Source organism: Phocoena phocoena, chromosome X (assembly GCF_963924675.1).
Source record: "Phocoena phocoena chromosome X, mPhoPho1.1, whole genome shotgun sequence".
Classification (NCBI taxonomy): domain Eukaryota; kingdom Metazoa; phylum Chordata; class Mammalia; order Artiodactyla; family Phocoenidae; genus Phocoena; species Phocoena phocoena.
The window spans coordinates 87,075,038-87,098,183 of record NC_089240.1 but is presented as its reverse complement, the minus strand read 5'-3'; the positions used below and the strand labels follow the sequence as shown (position 1 = coordinate 87,098,183).

The window sequence follows — 23,146 nt, the reverse complement described above, 5'->3', positions numbered from 1 at the left end:
GGGTGTGGCAAAAAAATAGTTACAATGAGTGGATAACAAGAGCCAAGCTAGGACCACTTCAATTCTCCCTGTCTGATAAGTTTTAAAGCCTTGAAACACACTTATTTAATTGTTAAGTGGTTTTCACGCGGATGCGATTTTCAAACTGTACCAGAGAATCATACCATCACAAATGACATAGTTTATGAGCAAAAACCCTGTAAGGAATCCCTGCCTTCTCGCCCCTTTCCATCCTTTGGCCTCAAAAGAAGTTTTCACAGTGGATGTAAGTTTCTGTTTAGAGGCGGTGGTAGTCCCCAAGATTGGGCTCATCACCTAGAGCTGTTAAAATTTACACTGTGCTGGGGGAAGGGAGCACACTGAGTACTCTGACAGGGAGCACTATCTACAATTGCTTCTCTTCTTTCCCATTGCTTGACACTGACAGTAAAGTCACTTCTAGTTAATTAACGAGCTTCTTAAAGGAACAAAGAAAAACATGTTTCGATTACCATTTCTATAAAGGCACAGCAATATCTCATAAGTTCTCTTGGATAATGTTACCAGATGAAGTCAATTTTACTTTCTGAAAGTAAATTCACATAGGCTCTCTACTTGAGTTGTACATATTTGTGTTTGAACCAAAAGCATTTGAGTATTTGTGTTTAATTTAGCAGCATCACAAATGTCTGTTATTCTCCTTTCCCATTTCTCTGTGTTAAACAAAGCCACTAGCACTGACCTCCTAAACGTCCACCCCAAAACAGAAATATAAAAGAAGTAGAAGTTGTTCCCAGTAAACCTTGCCAAACAACATTCAAGAAGAATAGCTTATCAGCCTGCCTCACCTAAACAGACACAGCACCTGATACATGCAGTGCCTAAACTGCCTAGCTCATATAAGCTGTGTTCATACAGGTGTTTACCCATAGCCTTAGCGTCCCTTCCCCAATGTATGTTACAAAGAGCTGACGGGCACCCACTGGTGTAACTAAATATATTTTTAAATCCTAAAATAACTCCTGGTAATCATCGCAGGGAAAGAATAAATGATACGACCTTTAGTTCTGACAGGAGAATATCTGACCCTTCCCAAGTAAAGTTATAATTAGAACTCCAGGGTTTGCCTTTTGGTGAAAGAAGTTGACCTCAATCACCGTTAGTGGATTTGTCCATTACATAAGCTACAGTTGGAACAGACATCAGGTCTTGATGTCGGATTCCATCCAGTGATTGTATACAGATGCTTCCTAAATCCATCTTGAGGTTTCATAATAGGCTCTACTGTAAACACGTGGCTCCGTTTTCATACCCTGCATTTACATGTGTCCCATAAATAATTTTCCAAAATTATCTAAGTAACAGCAATGTGCCCAAACAGAGTCACTCCAAAAAATCACTACTTCCTTCAACAGGCTTAGAACTACAAACACAGTCTGTTATCCTTACTAGTATATTCAAATTTAACCATGGTGCAAAATTTGGTCTGTTGTATTTTCTTCAGGTTATTTATGTAGCCATGCCACGTTGCAGGGTGCCAGCAAAATAATCCCACTGCTTGTATAGCATTAAGTTTGCCTAAGCCAGCAAACAGGCAAGATCACATCAAATCTCTTTTGGATATACAGACAGATCTTCAGTTTTCCGTACAAATCAGCAAAAGAGGTGTTTGTAAAACTGCAATAAGAAAAAAACACCAAAACTATATTGTATATTCTCCTTTCCCTTTCTCTGTCCTTTCTAGGAAGATGCAAACAAAATATAAATGCAGTAATATCAATTCAGATTCTGCTCACTTTTAACTTTTGGAATTCCATAAAGAGCCATAAAGTCTGCAATATTTCTCTTTAGAGAAAAAGAGCCATAAAGTCTGCAATATTTCTCTTTAGAATGTTTAAAAATAAAAGAAGAAAACGTTTTCAACTAACGTCTAGCATTTTATACCAACTTTTATATATAGAAATACTTCACTTATTAAGGATGTTTATATTTATACCTTAAAATGAATCCGAGGGCCTTACCTGGCTTCAGCTTGGATTAGTTCTAATTACTGGAAATTATTTAAATGGCACTTTAAAGAGGTCCTCTATGATCTCAACTTTTCAGTAACTGCAGATGGCTTTCCAGTTAGTCTGAATAAGGAAGGCTGAATTATTCTTAATTTTCTTTGGAGACTCTTGTGGGTGATCAAAACACAAAGTCTGGAGCCAGGGTGCCTGGGAGTAAACCCTGGTTTGGCACCTGTAGGTTCGGTTACCTCTTAGGCAAGTGACTTAACACATCTCTGCTTCCACTTTCTCATTTTTGAAAACTGGAATAATAATCATAGTACCTCATTTATAGAATTGCCAGTATTAAAGGAGTTGACGTTTTAAAGTGCCTGACACATAGTAATCATTATATACATTTGTTTTTCAAATTAACAGCTAAAATTCACTTATTGAGTTTGCTTTCTCTTAGACTTGCATGAAATTACGACAACAAAGCTTACCTGTACCCACCGCTTAGGTTTTTGAAGTGGTCCCCAAATTATGGCAATGGTTATGGATTTAGGGAGGACCTAGTCCATTGCTATGTGTTAATTTATGTGTTAAATTTCACGTGTTATAAGGAAACAGAATCAGCACACGAAAGAAGCACATTAGCACATTAAAAGGGGGTTGGGGCAGGTGAAGCCAGCTTGTGTTCTGAGGAAGATCATCCAGAGGCACCACCATCAACGGGAAGCCCAGGAATGTGGGCAATCTCAGATCTCCAGGTCTCGCGAAGAGAACGGCCTCCTGAAACATGCAGCCGGGAGAACCCTACTGTCACTATCCTACACTCAGGAGGCTGACCCAGCTTTTGAGCACCGTGGGCTCCTAAGGCTATGGTCACGCGGATGCGGCCATCAAGTGGCAGGCCCTGACAGTTATGTGGCAGGCCCAGACCTACTGGCCATGTCAGCACCATGAGCCCTTAAACCCTGAGCTTGTGTAGTCTCTCTGGACCTATTGCCACTATGATCATGTGGTAGATCCAGCTTTTCAAGTTGCTAGAGCATGGCAGACTCCTAAACCCTGCCCATCATGTGGATTCATCCTGTCACGTGGCCCTCACTAGCTAGTGGCATGTGGAAGCCTCAGCCCTCCAAGTCACAAAGGTGACCTGCTTCTGAGAGTCGTATGGATGCTATGGTCGGTCACATATCCCCCTTGGTCACACATCAGGCTCAGCCATCTCTATCTCGTGAAGATTGCTGGCTACCAGAATCTTCAGATCCCTGAGTCAACACGGATGTGGCCGCTACCATCACATGGCAGGCAAAGCGCCTGCCGTCACGTGAACACCGCACCTACCCTTCGGCTGTTGGTTGTGTATATTCTACGGTCATGGGACATGCTGTGGTCTCCTGAGGCTCACTTCTCTTGGTCCCAGTTCACGATTGAGAGCTCCTGAACCCTGAGGTCACCTGCATCCTTCTACTCCGTGGCCTCCGCCAGCCAAGCCCCTGGAAGTCAGGTAGGGCCCCACAGCGGTGCATTACGGTACGTTACGTTACGTTACGTTACGTTACGTAGGTCCCGCAGTCACGTGACGCCGTAAGGTCGCGACCGAGGGGGGCGCCCTTTCAGCGTGTGGAGAGCCTGCCGAATGGTGGGTAGCTCGGCTTAGCCTTCTGAGGAGTCAGACCGAGAGGTGAAGAAGACGTTTAGAATTAAGGTACTTGTCCTGGCTGAGGGGGAACTTTGATGAGGCTCTGGCTCTGATGCCAACCTTTCCACCGGCTTTCATATTCTGCCACGGTAGGCGGTAGACGGTAGGCGGTAGTCGGGTAGGAGGGGCGCCCGCCGGTACTAGAGGTTTACTCAGAATTGGCGGGACAGCGGGCGGCAGGCGTTCGTGGGCTGCTCTCAGCAGCTAGGCTCGGGAAACTGGGTGGACCCCTCCCTTCCCCCTTCGTTCCCAACCCCCACATTAAAGCCCTACTCTTGCTTATCTCTCTTCCATATTCGTATTCACTGCCTGCCATGTGATGGCATCCTCTGTGCTCCTCAGACCACGTTTGTTATTAGGAACACCAGAGAAATCCTAGATGCCAGTTCGTATCGATGATTTCAAATCTGATGTGAATTTTTGTCTCTTAATTTGTTCTGTAGAGAGAGGCAAGGAGAGAGACTTTGTTTAATTTGATATTTTTTCAGTAAAAGTGTGGAAGTAGCCAGCACCTTAAGGTTCAGAATTTGTTTTCTGTATTTGCTTTGCCGATCAGTAGCTTTTCAAAGTGTGTGGGGGGTGGGATGCCATAATCTTTTTCCGCTTGGACCCTCTAAATGGCTTAAATTAGTCCAGCCAGACACTATTGGCTTCTGATTTTCCTCCTGATTTTCTAACCATTCCTTGTTAAATTCCTTGAAAGCTCTCCCCTTTCCTTCATGTGGGAAAAAACAGTGAATTTATTTAAGAAAACCATATTAAGTAAAATTATAGATGATACATTTCATAAAAATCACGTAGATGGTACTTAATGAGTAAAATGCAGCAAGTAAGAGATGGTGTTTACATTTGTGAGGGATTTAAATATGGTTTGAGAGATGGTTAAAGGGGTGATACATATATTTTGTATTATATAATAGCCATTTCTTTCCTCTCATTTCAGCACTTTCAGGTTTGCTCTACAAGACACTATGTCTGAGAGACAGCAGCAACAAAAATGTTTTTATCCATTGAAGAAATATGGGACATACAATAATGAAGGTACAAAGGATTTCTATATTGTCATATTTTAAAGATAATATGCCACTTGAATCTCAAAGAATAGGATAGTGTCTTAGCTTGTTCAGGCTGCTGTAGTAGAACACCGTGGACCGGGTGGCTTACAAATTACAAGAATTTATTTTTCATGGTTCTGGAGTCTGTGAAGTCCAAAATCAAGGCACCAGTAGGTTCAGTGTCTGGTGAGAGCCTGCTTCCTGGTTCATAAAGGGCTGTCTTCACGCTGTATCCTCACATGGCAGAAAGGGCAAGGGAGCTCTCTGGGTCCTCTTTTGTAAAGGCACTAATCCCATTCATGACGGCATCTCCCTCGTGACCTAATCACCTACCAAAGACTCTACCTGCAAATACTGTCACCTTGGAGACTAGGTTGGTACATAAACATTCAGTCTGTAGCAGGTAGTTTTCTCAAGCTATATGGGAAAGGAACATTTTTCCACAGACCACTGTGGAAAGTACTAGTGTTCCTCAGAAAACCTGTTGGGAAAGCCTGTTCAAAGTATATCTCTTCTGCCGCATTAATACCTTGTACCTTTGTTTACTAAGAAGAATGTATGCTTACTAATAATTATAATCTGTTCTTGTCATTAAGAAACCACTTATTGCTAACTCATGTTATCTTATGTCATTAGTCATTCTCTCTTTTGCTTAATCTTTCCAGTTTTTCATTCTTTACATATAACCTCAATTTATGTTTCTGATATCATGACGGCAAGCAATAAGTGCATATGTGCTAGTCATTAGAAGTCTTAAAAATAAAATAAAATGCCCCACTCTTGAAGAAGTGATACAACTTACCCGTAAGGATGAGTGGATGAAATAGCTCTCATTTTATACCAATTATCCAGTCTTTTTCAAAACTAGTTTGTTATTATTATTTAATCATTATAGCTGCTATTTTTTGAGTTCCTGTTTTATGTCAATCACTGTGGCAACCTTGTCATACCAGTTTTCTCATTTAATCCTCAGAAAAATCCTGAGAGGATGTTATTTTAATTTACAGATAAGATACAAGAATCAAGATAGGCTAGATTATGCTGTGGTAATAGACAGTCCCCGTATCTCAGGGGCTCATTCCTCACTTCGACTACATGTCCATGGCAGGTGCATGCCCCTCACAGGATGGTGGGCTTTGGGGGTCTGAGCCATTCTTACTGGAATGACTTGGAGACCCAAACTGACAGAGCAGCCTTCATCTAGAAAGTTGTCAGTCTCTGTGCCTGAGGGGAAGAGGACCCTGCAAGGTCTCAATCCAACAAGCGTATGTTCTGGCCCAGAAATAGCACATGTCACTCACAGCCCATTAGCCAGAACCAGTCACATACACAGCCCTGCCCAAACAAAGGAGGTCAAGAAGTACCAGCTGTTCCAGGTCGCCGGAACAGGGACCAATGGAAACACCTGGCAAACAGCACTACCGGATGATGGAATTGAGGCTCAGAGAGGTAAACTACTCGCCTAAAATCACATACGCAGTAAGTGACAGAACTTCACTGGATTATTCTATCAAATACTTGACAAGTCGATGTCTGAGATTGCTTGTGTCTGAATCACCTTGATGAGGGAGGTCTCTAGCCCTGTTCAGGCACCCGACGTAGTTGGTCAGCTGGGGCACTGCGGTAGCTGTTATATAGCTCCCTTTTACGCTTTCCCCTCGGCAACGTTATTTCGGAAGGAAAGTGGGTTCTTGCAAATGACTCTGACTCTTCCTATACACCGTACGTAGACCACATGCCCTTACTGCTCCCTTTAAAATGTGAATTTTTCCCTTTCATTGCTGGATTTTCCTGAAAACGAGTTGGTTGCCCGGCATTCTCCAAAGGTCACCAATAAGGTTCCTCTTTGTTGTTATTGTTGATGAGTGTCATTATGAACTCCTGGCCTTTGAACATGTTGGTGGGCTTCAAACCACTGTTATGTGGTGTTGAGAAGAGGAGTGAAATGATTTGACTTGCTCTCTGCTGCTGGGTTGAAAAGAGACAGGTAAGGGAGCAAGGATGAAAGCAGAGGGGCCAGCTGGACAGCAGTACAGTCCAGGAGGTAGCTGTTGGTATCTTGGCCAGGGTGGTGGTAATGAAGGTGGTGAGAAGTGGCTGGCTTCTGGACATACTTTGAGAGAGGGGCCGAGAGAATCTCCTGACCAGTTGGATGTGGAGTGTGGGAGAAAGAGAGCACGCCAGGCCCCCTCCGAGGTTTGGGGACTGAGCAAGTGGCATTTGTGGGTCAAATGCCCTATCTGTGTTTCCTTTCACTTCCAGTGCCACACACGGAAAGTCCCAAGGTTGTGAGTAGCAGGATTGCCCTGGCAGCGGGCCACACAGGGAAAGCGAGGGCTCCCCAGAGGAGTTCATCTGAGGCCTGGTCGTAATCACTCCATCGTGAAGTGATCAGCAGTGGGCGGATCTTTGCTCATAAGCGTGCCCTGAGACAACATGGAATAGTTAATGTACAAAAGGCACAGCACAAAAACCTAGAGAACCTTAAGTATTACAACCCAAAGGAAGCTGGTTTGTAACAGTGTAATTACCATAATCCTCCCTCCCCACAAGCCACTAGTATGATTATCTGCTGGTTCACTGTTTCAGTGGAATGCGTTAAAAATAAAATATCCTCAGTGAATCCACCCATGGGAGAGAGAATTGACACGATCTTATTTCTGCGGGTGCTGAAAAACTTCCAAATCTTTTCCCATGGTGAATTAGATATGTTGGAGAAGAGAACTTGTGGGTGGAGGGGTGAACAGCAACACAACTGCTAGGAGTGAATACAAGGTGAGATATAACCAGGACACTTTCTAAGCGTGGCTGTAGCTTCAGTATCCAGTGCAGTAGATGTCAGAGTAAAGAAAATGAGCAAGAGCCAAAGAGAGGCCTTACAGAATGATGAAAGGATCAGTACACCAGGGAGACATAAAGTTCCTAAATGTGTACGCACCAAACAACAGAGCCTCAAAGTACACGAAGGAAAAACGGGTGGAGCTGAAAGGAGAAAGAGCCAGATCTATATTTATAGTGGGGGCCTTCCACACCCACCTCCCTCTTAGCAAGTGACAGAATTACTAGAGAGAAAATCAGCAAGGATATAGGAGACCTGAATAACACAGTAAACTAACGAGATCTGCATGACATAAAGAGAACAGTCCGCCCACCAACAGCAGAGTACAGGTTTTTCCCCGAGGGTCTCTGTAACATTCACCAAGTTAGACCATCTCCTCGACCATCAGACAAGCATCAGTAAATTCAGAAAGAATTGAGGGACTTCCCTGGTGGTGTGCTGGTTAAGAATCCGCCTGCCAGTGCAGGGGACAGAGGTTCGAGTCCCGGTCAGGAAGATCCCACATGCCACGGAGCAGCTAAGCCCGTGCGCTTCAACTACTGAACCTGCGCTCTAGAGCCTTCGAGCCACAACTACTGAGCCCGCGTGCCACAACTACTGAAGCCCGCGTGCCTAGAGCCCAAGCTCCGCAACAAGAGAAGGCGCCGCAACGGGAAGCCCATGCGCCACAACGAAGAGTAGCCCCCGCTTGCCGCAAGTAGAGAAAGCCCGTGTGCAGCAACAAAGACCCAACGCAGCCATAAATAAAGAAATAAAATTATTTAAAAACAACACTTGAAATCTCCCAGAGTGTGTTCCCTGGCCATGATGGAATCAAATTAGCCACCAGTAATAGAAAGCAAAAAGAAGAATCCCTAAACACTGGGAAATGGTGGTTGACACATCATTCCAGGTTATCATTCAAACCCTTGTTAGAAAAGGGCTGAAGTTAGGAAGAGTTGCCTGCTGAGCTGAAAGGCATTTCAGGCTGGCCCAATAGAGAGCTCACTCTGGCTCTTTCCAACAGAGTATTGTTCAGGGCAAGGCTGGAGGGAGGGAGACAGTTCAGGAGGCCGTTACATCAGTGCCACCTGACATTAAAGCTCCAAGTGCACTGGCAAAGGAAGTCCAGCTAGCTTGCTGGTTGTTAGTGGAATCGGTTTGGCGGCTCATTGGATTTGGGAAGCACGAGAGAGGTATTGGTGTGGTTGCTGGAAAGTCCTGAGAGAAAGCAAGATTCGGGTGCCTTCCTGGTATATATATGACTGGTGTCCAGTCTAACCCATGGACGCATACACCTCGGTTCTTTATCAGTCCTGCTCCACTGTTTTAAAAGTTTCAGCGCAGTTGTCCTCTCCTCCTTCTCCTCCCTCTTTGTCCTCCTTGTCGTCCTGTTCCTCATCCTGCTCCTCCTCGATTCTTCTCCTGATAGTGCCATCTGTCGGATAAGGCTGTCCTCTCTGGACAGGCAGAAGAGTGTCGTTTCTGAGGCTTGTGGGACTGGTCCCTTAGGCCAGGTTGGCACTTTGCCTGCCCTACCATGCTGTTAGCCTAAGACATGGTACGTGGTAAGTGGACCACAGATGTGTCTGCAAACTTGTATTTTTGTTCCTCTTTTCAGAATACGGTGATGGTGGTAGATCACCTCAAGGAAGAAAGAAAGGTTGGAGTTATTTCCCAGGTAATTCTGGTGAGAGGAGCCCTCACTGTGAACATGATAGATGTAAGCCTCAGCCCTCACACCTCCAGGAGGATGATGGAAACGTGGTGAAGAGGGATGTCCAGGAGGACCCCAAAGTAAGACAGTAAGTGACCAGGCAGCAGGGTTTGTGCACAGCAGCCCCTGGGACGATGCACCTCTCTCACGCTCCGTGGACTTGTTTTTCTTCTCTCACTGCAAAACTGAAGCATGCTAGAAGTGAAATAATGGTTGAGCAATCCTAATTGTAGAGCTGGTGTCAAAGAGACGAGGGTGTACAGAAGACTTTCTTAGCACTTATGGCCACTCACCATCCTTCTCTACATGTGCCCCCTGCAGCTCTCCCTGTACCATCCGAGGCAACAAGAGAGGAGTGAAATGGCACAGTGAAGGCCACATGCGTACTACTGTGTGCAGAAACAGAAAACCTCTGGAGAGTGAAATGGGGGAGAACACACAAGATGGAACCCCAGGCAGCTGGTTCAGGGTCACAGTGAGTATGCTGAAAAACGTATGGAATGTGCAGGAGAGAAAAGGCAGGGGGAGTTGTGTTGGTCTCATGTAGAGATGCTGGTTTCTTTCCCTGGGGACAGTTTGTAATCTGTCCTTTTTATTACCAGGAGTTAACAGTCTTGTTCATCTAAGGGCAGGTTCGGAGAAGCAATGTAAAGGGAACAGGCTGACCGTGAGGAGAACGGAGGAGCCTGTCTCAAAGCAAAGGTGGAAACTACTGCCAAGGATATGGAGCAACTCCACATTGGAGGTCTCAGTTTGGCAAGCTGAGTGTGGGAGACAGAGGGTCGATCCTCTGGAGACCTTGTCTGAGGGACAAGCAGTGTGTGCGCTTGGTAGGATCTCCTGGAAATTTATAAAAGGAAGATCATCTCTGACACCTTGATTATGTGGAAGAGAGTTTGACTGGAGAGAAGAGTATTTAGGAAATCCGTATTATGCACACCCATAAGAAATCATGCCAGTGGTCCCTTCCTTACAAGCCCTTTCAAGCTCAGTAGAAGGCCGGAAAAGAACAGGAAAAGGTTCCTCCTACAGCCTAAATTCCCTGTTGTCTGTCCTCTCTCCCATGCCTTCTTTTCATCCTTAGATTCCTTGTGCGATAAAGTATGACAAGACATGGCTAATGAAGTCAATCCAGAGCCATTGCAGTGTCCCCTTCACTCCAGTGGACGTAAGAGAGGATGCCGAAGCGAGATGCGTGGGCACAGGGAAGGGGGAGAGAGAGAGACCTGGTTCAGCAGGGTCTGTTGGCTTCTGATACTATTGCTGTTGCATTCAATCCCTGTAGTTCCACTTTATGCGAAATGGGGCTCAGTTCTTTGTCCAGGAAGCTAGCACTGCCTCTGCATTGATGGATGTCAGCTACAAGATTCGTGACGAGGAGAGCCGAAAGGTGTGTCGAGGGCGTTACGTGTACCTCATCCTGAGGAAGGAGTACAGGCCAGGGGCTGGTTGTCTTCTTTGGAACTAGAGTTCCTGGTGCTTACCCCACCTCTTCTTCCTGCAGATACCTGTCTTTGTCAGCCCCTCCGCTGTCCCCTACTCTGTGCGGGATAAGTTGAAGCCAGAAGAAATTGAGCAGCTAAAGGTAATGGAGACTCACGGCAAGTAGTGTGCCAGCGCTCAGACCCAACTCTCCTTCCTCCAGACCCCGTCCCCCTCGCCCCCGATTTCCCTGCAACCACCACAGCCTCAGAGCGGCTCTCTCCATCTCTCCGCAGCTGACCTTGAGCAAACGATTTGATGTCTCCCAGCAAGCTCTTGATCTCCGGAGGCTCCGCCTTGACCCAGGTACGGCTGACAGCAGTAATTCTAGGGCGGGTGAGGGCAGAGGGGTCTTCCCGGAGGGCGACTTAGGGATGGTAACGCGGGGAGGGGCTGGTGCTGTCCTCACACCCCACTCAGCCATCCTATTCCCTCCCCTCTCCTTCCTGAAGACTTGGTGTGCTATGATATTGATATATTTCTGAATCGAAGAAACTGCATGGCTGCCACCCTGCAGGTCATCGAAAAGTATTTCCCTGAGGTGAGGCTGTAGGCCCAGTGCTGGTATTAGGGTAGGGGGTGGAAGGGATGGGGTGGAGGGCAGATTTGTCTCCAAGGTCCTAGATAGTAACCTTCACTCTACCTCTTCTTGCCCCAAAGCTGTTGTCCTTGAACTTGAGCAGCAACAAACTGTACCAGCTGGATGGCCTGTCTGACATTATACAGATGGCCCCCACGGTCAAGATCCTGAACCTCTCCAAAAATGAGGTGAGAAGAGGGAGCCAGGTCAAAGTTGGGTTGAGAGTGGGGGGCGAGCATGTTAGTGGCCATCAGAGTGATGACAGGAGGCAGGTGAAGGTACCTGTGTGGGAGGGAGGGGTCTGGGGGTGCAGGGATCCAGATGTCCCTCTTTCCCTGGGATTCCTTTTCCCACTTCCGCGCCATATTTCTCAGCTGACGTCTGTGTGGGAGTTGAGCAAGATGCAAGGGCTGAAGCTTGAAGAGCTGTGGCTGCAAGGGAACCCATTGTGTGACACCTTCCCAGACCAATCCACCTATGTAAGGTCAGTGTGAACACCCTGTCACCCTTCTCGGTGACCTTCACCCATGGGAGCCTAGACTATCTGTGACAGTGCCCCTTTGCCAAAGGTGGCAGCCCTGGTCTTCTGGAGGATCACAGGCCCCACCTTCTGCTTTCTCTGTGCCTATCACCAGTGAGGAGTTTCCTTCCCCTGACCTGCGCACCTCTGCAGGCGCTCTGGGGTCTGTTTCCAGCTCTCTGCGCCCAGCTATATTCCAGCAAGGCCTCCCAAGAGTGTGCCCCAGGAAGCAGGGCTTCTCCTCCTCACCAGGACCAGGAGCGACCAGCCTTGATCCAGATGCTGGCGCCCTGGACTGAGAAGGGTCCTCCAGCCCACGGCCTCTTGCTGAGAGAAGCCTTCCTTCTTCGTGCTGAGATGGGGTTTGCCTCCCCCGTTCTGAGAGGGGCCCTCTTCCCCTTCCTCAAAAGGGATCCCCCCTCCTCTCCCATGTTGACATGGGGGCTTTCCTGTGCCATGCTGAGGGCTGAGGCCATGGGTGGCTGCTGTCATGACATCCATTCTGCTGGCCCAGTGCCAGGAGCTGGACCCTCCTTGGGAAAAAGCAGGGCTCCCTGAGTCAAGGGGCCAGACGTGGGCCCCCGCCAGTGATCAGAGGGCTTCCCGAGGCAGGAGTGGAAGGCAGAGGGCAGAGGTGGTAGAGGAGACAGAAGGACAGGCCTCTGAGGGGCACTTCCCGTCCCTCCCTGCACATGTCACATCATTCTGCCTGGTCCTTCACAGGAGCCCTGGGCAGCCTGAGACAGGTATGATTCCTCAGATAAAGAACCAACTCAGACAGGTGCAGGGGTCATCGGGAGAGAAGACAGTGATCATCAGAGGGGGCCACGGATCCTCAGCCCCATACTGAGCTGGGACCTGACCCTTTCCTCTTTCTGAGGAAGATCTGCCCCCATGGCTGCTCGGTTTCCCATGCCCAAGTCTGGCTGAGCTCACACAGGTGACAAAGTTTCAGCTAGCATCCAGTGGGCCCCCAGCCCAACATGTGCATATTTTCCATTCCTACCCGGTGTGTCTGGGCGATTCTGGGGCAGGTGAAGAGCCGCAACCGGTGTGCCGTTTCCCCTTCCTTCTCTCTTCTTCCCTGACCCCGACCACGGGAGAGCTTCTTTCCCTTCCCTTTGTTGTCTCTCTCTCCCCTGTCTCTGTGCCCCTATGTCTCTTTCATCTCTCCCTTCCTACCTTCACTCCCTTTCTGTCTTCATCCCCTCCATCTCCCTCCCTGAGCCCCACCTCACTCACCTCGCGGGCCCAGCATCCTGGGCCATCCCTGGGGGGTGTCCAGGTCTTGCCAGAGTGCTGGACCCCCAGTGAGGTAGCAGAGCCCCGGGCTCCCACTCCATCCCCTCTTCTCCCCACAGCCTTCAGTGGGCCCTGGAGGAAAGGAGGGAGGAGAAGGAAGCCCTGCAGCACGGGTTTGAAATGCTGGTCCCTGTGGCACTGGAGAAGGGAGTCCGAGTAATCTGGGTGGGAGCTACCTAGGCGAAGGAGAGGAAGGGAGGAAGGGAAGGAATATTAAAGTGAAGGTACTGAGAGAGATGAGGAGACAGTGCCTTTCATACAGTAAGATGACAGATGCTCAGTGCTCAACAGGCAAGTGGACTGAAAACCCTTAAAATCAGGAGCAGAGGTGGGCAAAGGGTGCTGCTGGATTGGCCAGAACACACTGATCTCTGTTTATGGTATTACTGTTTTAACTCAAAGGAAGCATTGCAACCTTGAACTATCAACCACCTGTTCTCTATTTTTGGTTTTGGACAGGGCCATCAGAGAATGTTTCCCGAAGTTGTTACGCCTGGTAAGTGCCTACGTAAATCATTGTCTCTTTCGAATGTCGGTGGCCTCTGCACCTGCCCTCAAGCCCTTTGGGTCTTGCCTAGATCACATATTAGCATCGGAACCTTAACCATTTTGGGGGACATGGACTCCTGAAAATGACATGGATACACTTGCTGGGAAAATACCCATAAGTACACACACGCACACACACAAGTTGAATATAACACTAGAGACTTCCAGGACCTCATGATGAAGACATCCACTGTAAGCTTTCCCATGGAATTTCCAGGGCCCTTTCACACCTGACCTCTGACCCTCACCCTCCTGGGCCCATCCTTTTCCCGGATCATCCAGGGCCACTCCCCTGGTCTCCACTGCTGACTTCCTCTTCCCTTCTCCAGGATGGCCAGGAGTTACCGTCACCAGTGACCGTTGACGTTGACACTCCCTACATAGTAAAGCCCTGCAAGGTGAGGAAGAGGATCAAACATTTGGGGTGTTGCAGGGAGCCTTTCTCTACTGCATAGTCTCAAGTGCCATTTGATTCCAGGGAAGCTGCTTTGTATCTGATAAGCTGAAGAGCCTAGTCCTGCAATTCCTGAAGCAGTAAGTACCTCAGGGAAGCTGAGCAAGGGGAGGGCTAGGACAGGTGAGGCCACCTAAGCACGGGTCTGCTCAGGGGAGTTTTCAAGTCTCATTTGAGGTCCAGACCACACAGATAGACTGTCTTCATTGCTCCTCCTTAGGTACTACTTGATCCATGACTATGGAGACAGACAGGTTCTCGCGGGTGCTTATCACGAGGAGGCCTGCTTCTCCCTGACGATTCCCTTCCACCCCGAGGACCCAGCCCCGTGAGTATCACAGCACAGGCTGTGCTCCCAGGCCGTGTGGCTCCCTAGCAGACACAGGCCAGCTCCTGCAATCACCCACCACCCACTGTTGCTCTTTGTCTCCTAGAAGCAGGTTGTGCGAGTATTTCAAGGACAGCAGGAATATGAAGAAGCTCAAGCACCCCTGTGAGTGTGTGATGGGAAGACTGGGTGGGAAAGGGTGGTGAAGGGGTCAATCATAGGGCCCAGGGCGTGGCAGCCCCTGACCTTCGCTCGCTTCCCCTCCCCTCACAGACCTGCGGGTCCAGCTGCTGAAGCACACAAAACGTGTCATTGTGCACACCCTCTGTGTGTTGCCCAAGACTCAGCATGCCTTCAGCTCCTTCGTGGTGGACACGTGGTTCCAGACGGTGAGCGCCTGCTTCCTCCCTCGGGTGGGCCCAGGAAGCCGCAGGTGGGTGGGAGGTGGAGGTGGTGACTGGGCACCTGGGCTCTTCCCTTTCAGAAAACGATGCTCTGCTTCTCCGTCAGCGGGGTGTTCAAGGCAGGTGAGTGTGTGTAGACCCCCAGCGCAGATGCCCCACTGCTGCCTCCCCCTGGCCAGGCTCACTCCCAGAACCACCTAGCTTCCCTGACCCCTTCCCTTCCCTTCCCCTTCTCTTCTCTTCCCTTCCCCTCCCCCTCCTGTCCCTTCCCTTCCCTTCCCTGCATTCCACCCCTCCCCTCCCCACCTGCCCTCCCCCACCTCCCCTCCCCTACTCTCCCCGCCCCTCCTCTCCCCTCCCCTTCCCCACTGTGTTCTCCTGCCCTCAGGCTTCCCACAGACAATCCAGGTCTGAGCTGTGTCCATGCCTGTCTGCCCTGCACACCCTGGGCTTTGGGGACACAGGCTGTGGCATTTGGTGGCTCTCAACCCAGATACTTACTCTGAGAACTTGGGCCGTTACTTAAGGTCTCAGTTTCCTCATTTGCAAAATTGGGTAGTAGTATCCACCTCTTGGGCAGCTGTGAAAAATGCATCCCATGAACTTGTGTAGTGGTCGTCAGGGGCCCTGTCACTGGGCGCAGACTGCTCCTACAGTTGCCCTCCCCATTCCCGACACCCTGGCCCCCGTGAACAACTGCCCTCTCAGCATGAGTGTCCAGTCACACCCTGACTGGGGACCGCCATGTGAGCGTGTACAGCACATGCAGCTGTAAGGGGTGCTGTAATTTGTTTGTTGTTGAAGTGGAAGGAAGTTCTCAGGGCTGTGTGCGTGCCTTCACCCGGACCTTCATCGCTACCCCTGCCCGCTACGCCAGGTGAGAGCCCTGTTGTGGGCGGGAATGCCCATCCCCGCTTGGACTCAGGGGCGTGGGAATGTGGTGGTGCAGACCTTAGGTTTACTCAGTATTGTGGAAAGCCAGCAGGGAGATCCCAGGAGCAGTGTAGCCTAGTGGTTAGGAAGAGCGTGGGCTCTGGGATCGGCCTATGGGTTCTTTCCTTGACCCAACACTCACTCGCTGTGTGACCTTGGTCAATTCACATGACCTCTGTGTGACTCAGTGTTGTCTTCCGAGAATGGGGATCAGACTGTCCACTCCTTGCACTGTGGTAAAGGGTAAATGCGAAATTGCCCCTGGGTTGGGGATGAACCTATAAATCAAGTGAAGGTGGTAGACAGTCCCTCCAAAGGTGGGCTCTGCGGGGAGGGGCGGAGGTACCAGTCAAGGAACCTGGGAGACAGAAACGGGAGGCGCGTGGAAGGAATCTGGTTGCTGAGTGCCAGTGGGAGCAGAGTCAGTGTTGGGGGTGTGGGTGTGCATCCATCAGTTGTCTGAGGGCCCATTTTTCCTTCAGTCTGTGCATCGTGAATGACGAGCTGTTTGTGAGGGATGCCGACCCCAGTGAGACCCACAGTGTGTTCTCCACCCCACTGTCTACACCCACCTCCAGCTCCATGCACCCCTCTCCCAGCAGCAGCAGAACATTATGCAGGCATCCTCCACCCCATCTGAGATGAACCGCTAGTGGTCTCAGAAGTGAGTGCTGGGGTTGCATGGGGATAGGAGGGAGCTGGGAGGAGTAGAGGAGTGATTAATGGGAACTTGAAGGTAATTTGTTTTCCTTGTTTATTTCAGTCATTTTTAATCTGAACATTTCATCCGTGGTACATATAATGCTACCTAGTTATTTTGAGCAGCCTTGTATTATTTTTATTAATTTCATGGATGCTGCTTCTGTATTAACAGACAGTTGGGTGTTCAGGAGTGTGCATGAGGTTCATTCCACCATATATGTCACAGTGTATGTGGAAGGGAAAAATATCATTACCCCAAAACATACCTCCCAGAGGTAACCGTTGAATGTTTTCACCTTCATCATATCTTCCTGTAAGTTTGCTTACATAGGTGTTTACATATTTATTATGCACGTTTATATATTTCTATATTTATCTACAGAAAATGAGATCTCATCATGAGAGGGAGAGAGAGAAGGAAATAGAGAGACTGAGACAATGAGAAAGAGAGGCTTGTAGCTGAATGGGGAAGAGGGGTCCAAGGAGGGATTATTTAATCTTCAGTGCCTTGAAACTTGAGCAAGTTAACAGCTAATGTGAAGGAGCCATCTCAGCTCATTTTTAACTCTTAAATTTGCCCATATATTAATTTTCCTTCTTATCCTATTTCTACTACAGAGCTAATGAGACACCTCAAATGGAATAGTATAAATTTTAAGCGGAATATATATTTAGTTATTAGTGAATGAAAGAAGGGACAATCGTATTTCAGTGAAATGGTAGTACTTTTTAGGTTTTTGTGTCACAGGGAGGCAGCAGATGGTTGAAACTGTGGTGTGACGTGGCTGGATGACGCATGATCTGAGGACCCCTGCACTGTTGAATGGGAGACAGGTCTAGAATGTTCCTATAAACGTATTAGCAGGCGGAGCAGTCCAGGAGCAGCAGTTAGGCAAACACTACGGCTGGCTGCCCTGGTGCCATCGCTCACTGAGCTCACCAGGTGAATCAAAGGCAAGCCTGTCTTCCCAGCGTGGGGAACTGGGTTAGGGTCTGCTCAGAGGCACGATGTGGGGCAGCTCTTAGGAGCTTCTGAGTCTCCCAAGAAGATCCTTCTGTCGTTAAAACTTTGAACTCAAGGCATACCAGAGGGAGATTTGCTTCCTTCATAAAGATATCTATATTCTCATTAGGAGAAACAATGAGAAACACCTTTCCACAGTGCCTGCCTTGGCCCCAGGTTTTCTCATTCACCCGTCAGGACAGCTCTGTGTTAAAGATTAGTCCCATTTCACAGATGACAGACTCCTCCTCATATAGCTTCTATCACCTATCCAGGTAAGTGGGAGTTTGGGAATGAGGTTCCATCCCTCGCCCTCTCTAGAGGACAGTGGAGCAGCCTCCCTTTTAGACAGTGGGCTTCCAGGCCTGGAGAAATGGTCCTTTTGTTCTCCCCGGATATAACAGGCCCAAGGGGTACTCCCTCAAAACCCCTACTGATGAATATGATAGTGCACATACACGCGCACATGCATTCATTAACTTGGAAAAGCATTCACTGTGCTCAGTTTCACGGGGGAGGTAAAGTAGAACCAAATGGAGTTGACAGCATATCTCCGTGTGTGTGTGTGTTTGTGTGTGTGTATCGACGGGCTGTGTATAGGAAATGTATAAAGTCATTAGTGATAAAAGTACAATATGTCAGGTAAAAACGTGGAGATGACATACCTCTGAGAGGCAGGCACTTCCTTCTTTACCTCAGAGTCCCCCTTCCTTAGTGTGCAGGACAACTTTTTTTTTTAAACATCTTTATTGGAGTATAATTGCTTTACAACGTTGTGTTAGTTTCTGCTGTGTAAGAAAGTGAATCCTGTATGTGTATATATATATATGTATATATATATATATATATATACATATGTATATATTTACATATATATATATATATATATATATATATATCCCTATATCGCCTCCCTCTTGCATCTCCCTCCCTCCCTCCCTAACCCACCCCTCTAGGTGGTCACCAAGCACCGAGCTGATCTCCCTGTGCTATGCAGCTGCTTCCCACTAGCTGTCTGTTTTACATTTGGTAGTGTATATAAGTCCATGCCACTCTCGCACTTCGTCCCAGCTTACCCTTCCCTTCCCCATGTCCTCAAGTCCGTTCTCTACGTCTGCGTCTTTATTCCTGTCCTGCCCCTAGTTTCTTCAGAACCGTTTTTGGTTTTGAGATTCCATATACATGTGTTAGCATACGGTATTTGTTTTTCTCTTTCTGACTTACTTCACTCTGTATGACAGACTCTAGGTCCATCCACCTCACTACAAATAACTCAATTTCGTTTCCTTTTATGGCTGAGTAAATATTCCATTGTATATATGTGTCACATCTTCTTTATCCATTCATTTGTCAGTGGCCACGTAGGTTGCTTCCATGTCCTGGCTATTGTAAATAGTGTTGCAGTGAACATTGTGCTACCTGACTCTGTTTGAATTATGGTTTTCTCAGGGTATATGCCCAGTAGTGGGATTGCTGTGTCATAACCCTCTTGCACTGTTGGTGGGAATGTAAGTTGTTCAGGACAACCTTTGAGGACTGAGGAAGGTAGAGTATCTTTTGTATGAGGAGAAAGCCCTTCAAGGGTCAGGTGTGGAAGTTTCCACGGGGTACCTACTCCAATACCCAGAAGCCAAGAGCAGGGAGATGGCAATGGAGAGGCAGCTCTGGTGGTCTTCAGTGGGGAGGGAGCTAATAAGGGTATAGTCCTTCATCTGGGCACCTCCCTGGCAGCCCCCAGGTCGCCACTGTCTGCAGCTGAGAACCAGGAGTGCTGTTGGGTAAGAACCTTCCCTGAGTCGTGAAAGGTTGGGCACAGGGCCTGGCACCCAGAGAGAGCCCAGGGCTTGTCTGCTTACTTCACCTCCATTCTCTGTCTTCACTTCCTATATTCTCCAGCCTCAGTTGGGTTCGTCCCTAACTTTGTGCTAATCACCACTCCTACCATTCACACTTGGCTGGGTGGTAAGAAAAATAATAATACTCGTAAAACTGAAAGAATAAACCCACAATAGTAATAAAAGATAGCAACAATTATGGCACACATATTAGATAAATTACTTGCTCAAGATAAGTCAACCAGCCAGTAATGGTTGCCAGTATCAAATCCTGGTCTTCTGACCGAAAAGGCCCCACCCCTAACCCCTGTTTCTATATTGAGTGTACTTCTATGTTAGGACTCAGGCCGACACAGGGGAAGAGACTCAACCCAGGTCCTGTGGTCAGTTGATGGCTCTGGAACTGGACATACGTTTGATGACTTCTGTCTAGCTGACCTGTTCCTGTTCTTTGCTCTTCTGTGCTAATCCTTCTTCCTGGGGCTCAATAAGAAATTGCCTCTGGTCAAACTAGAATGAAAAAAAGGGGACAAGAAAGCATGAGGAAAAAGGAAATGATGAGATGGCACCAAAGTTCACTTCTTGCTGCTACATTTCCAGATGCTGTTTCAAATCTATTTTATAGGACAGAGGAGGCAAGGTGGGCCAGGAGTAATATATCTCAAAGTCCTCTTGCCTGCCAGACATTCTTTGAGGTTTTCTCCTTTTCTTCTTACAAGTCGAGAAGTAGGCGCCCTTAGTCCCATTTTACAGAGGGCCAACCTCAGACTCACGGAATGTGTAAATTTTCCAGGGTCACATGTCTACACTTTGCCCTCTACACAGATCAAGCAGCAGCCTCCTGTTTTAGATGATAGAATTCCAGGGCTTAAAAGACTGATAGTGGAAACCTCGCCTGATGTGGAATCTGGGCTGTGTCATGCTCCCCATTGGACATGAAGATGATGGTAGGGATGAAATCCTACTCCGTGGGCCAAGAGGACTGGGTGTGGGGGCCACAATGACTAGTTGATTCTTGAGGTGCTGAACTGGACCCAGAAAGCAGCACAAGCTGTTGCCCTTTGGAAAGAGAACCTGAATGGTAGGATATTAACATGTACACAACTACTATATGAAAGGGATTTTACATTTTATCTCATTTAATCCTAGACTCTTTTCAAGACCAATAGGTACTTATAAATGATCAGAATCAGAATTTTTTGTGTGTATTTTTTAAAATTGAAGTACAGTTGATTTACAGTATTGTGTTAGTTTCAGGTGCACAGCAAAGTGATTCGGATATCAGATTATTTCCCATTATGTTATTAAAAAATATTGATTACAATTCCCCGTACTTTATTACCATAACTCCTTGTTACTTTATCTATTTTATGTATAGTAGCTTGTATCTGTCAGTCTCATACTCCTAATTTGTCCCGCCCCCCTCCTTCTCCCCTTTGCTAACCATAAGTTTGTATTCTATGTCTGTGAGACTGTTTCTGTTTTGTATATAGATTCATTTGTATTATTTTTTAGATTCCACATATAAGTGATATCATATAATATTTGTCTTTCTCTGTCTGACTTCAGTAAGTATAATATTCTCTAAGTCCAACTATGTTGCTGCAAATGGCTGAGTAATAGTCCTGTGTGTGTGTGTGTGTGTGTGTGTGTGTGTGTGTGTGTATGAGTTTTCATTTCTTTCTGGATATACACCCAGGAGTGGGATTGCTGGATCCTATGGCAGCTCTGTGTTTAGCTATTTAAGAAACCTCCATACTGCTCTCCACGTGGCTGCACCAATTTACATTCGAACCAACAGTGTAGGAGGTTCCCTTTTCTCCGCACCCTCTCCAGCATTTATTATTTGCAGACTTTTCGATGATAACCATTCTGACTCGTGAGGTTTTGATTTGCATTTCTCTAGTAATTAGTGATGTTGAGCATCTTTTCATGTGCCTGTTGGCCGTCTTTATGTCTCCTTTGGAAAAATATCTATTTAGATCTTCTGCACATTTTTTGATTGAGTTGTTTATATTTTGATATGGAGTTGTATATTTTTGGATATTAACCCCTTGTCAGTCACATCACTTGCAAGCATTTTTCTCCCATTCCATAAGTTGTCTTTTCATTTTGTTGATGGCTTCCTTGGCTGTGCAAAAGATTTTAAATTAGGTCCCATTTGTTTATTTTTGCTTTAATTTATTTTGCCTTGGGACCCTGATCTGAGAAAATATTGCTACGATTTATGTCAGAGATTGGTTCACCTATGTTCTCTTCTAGGAGTTTTATGGTGTCACGTCTTATATTTAGGTCTTTAAATCATTTCAAGTTTATTTTTGTATATAGTGTGAGGGAGTGTTCTGATTTCATTGATTTACATGGAGCTGTCCAGCTTTCCCAGCATCACTTGTTGGAGAGACAGTCTTTTCTCCATTGTATATTCTTGCCTCCTTTATTGAAAATTACTTGACCATAGGTGGGTGGGTTTATTCCTAGGCTATTTATTCTATCCATTGATCTATATGTCTGTTTTTGTGCCAGTACCATGCTGTTTTGATTACTGTAGTTTTGTAGTATAACCTGAAGTCTGGGAAGGTTATGCCTCCAGCTCTGTTCTTTTCCTCAGGATTTCTTTGGCAATTCTGGGTCTTTTGTGGTGCCATATAAATTTTTGGATTATTATTTCTAGTTCTGTGAAGAATGTAACAGGTATTTTGATAGGGATTACATTAAGTCTGTGGATTGATTTGGGTAGTATGGCCATTTTAACAATATTAAGTCTTCCAGTCTAAGAGCATGGGACACCTTTCCATATCTTTGAATCACCTTCCATTTCTTTTATCAATGTCCTATAGTTTTCATCATATAGGTCTTTCACCTCTTGGTTAAGTTTATTCTTAGGTATTGCATTTTTTGATGGGATTTTAAATGGGATTATTTGTTTACTTTCCTTTCTGATATTTCATTATTAGTGTAATGAAATGCAACAGATTTCTGTATATTAATCTTTTACCCTGCTACCTTGCTGAATTCATTTCAGGGAACAGAACTTACAAGTTAAGTAACGTGACCTAGAAACAACCTTACCAATTGCTGCTCCAGGATTCATAATCTGGAGTTACACAAAGTACTCTGGAGTTACACAAAGTAATCTGGAGTTACATATTACCCTGTGAACTGACATTCGACATCTCAGAAGGCATTATTATTCAGTTCTCTCTAAAACAACGTGAAGTGAAATAAAAACACTAAAGCTCATTAAAAAGGATTAGATATCCTGTGCATTTCAAAAGTCACAAAAGGTGTATGAAAATCTGGGGGATATTGTATTCAGACGTAGGTTTATCTCTTCAATGTACAAAATATTCTTAAACAGTAGAGTTAGGTCAATGATATCAAGAGCGGATGCACAGAAAAACCACTTGGAAAGAAACCAAACTAAATAAATTAATAGGAAATGAATCATATTAAGCGAACAGGGTTGTCATGATGTACAAAGTAAAATATGATGACCCTTTTTCTGCAAAAGAATATATATGAACATGGGTATATGAGGGTGATTAAATATGTTAGTGCATTACATACAGAGAAAAATCTGGAAAGTAGGCACCTATAAGTTAAGAGAAGCTCTCTTTGTATTATGGTGGGCAAAAGGTAGGGACAGATGGGTGTGGCAATGTAATTTTGGTTTCTAAAAACGCATGTCTATATTTTTCCATACGTGTTAAACAAAGAGAAGTATTCATTGGTGCCCTAACAAAGTACTGAGATAAAGTTTTGTTAAACAGGTATATCAGCAGCCAAGTC

General features: G+C 46.5%; 1 pseudogene; it reads left to right on the top strand.

Moving 5' to 3' along the window:
- The first annotated feature begins 9,201 nt into the window (after positions 1 to 9,201).
- LOC136142210 (nuclear RNA export factor 2-like) lies at positions 9,202 to 16,470 on the top strand (annotated as a pseudogene).
- Positions 16,471 to 23,146: the final 6,676 nt, after the last annotated feature.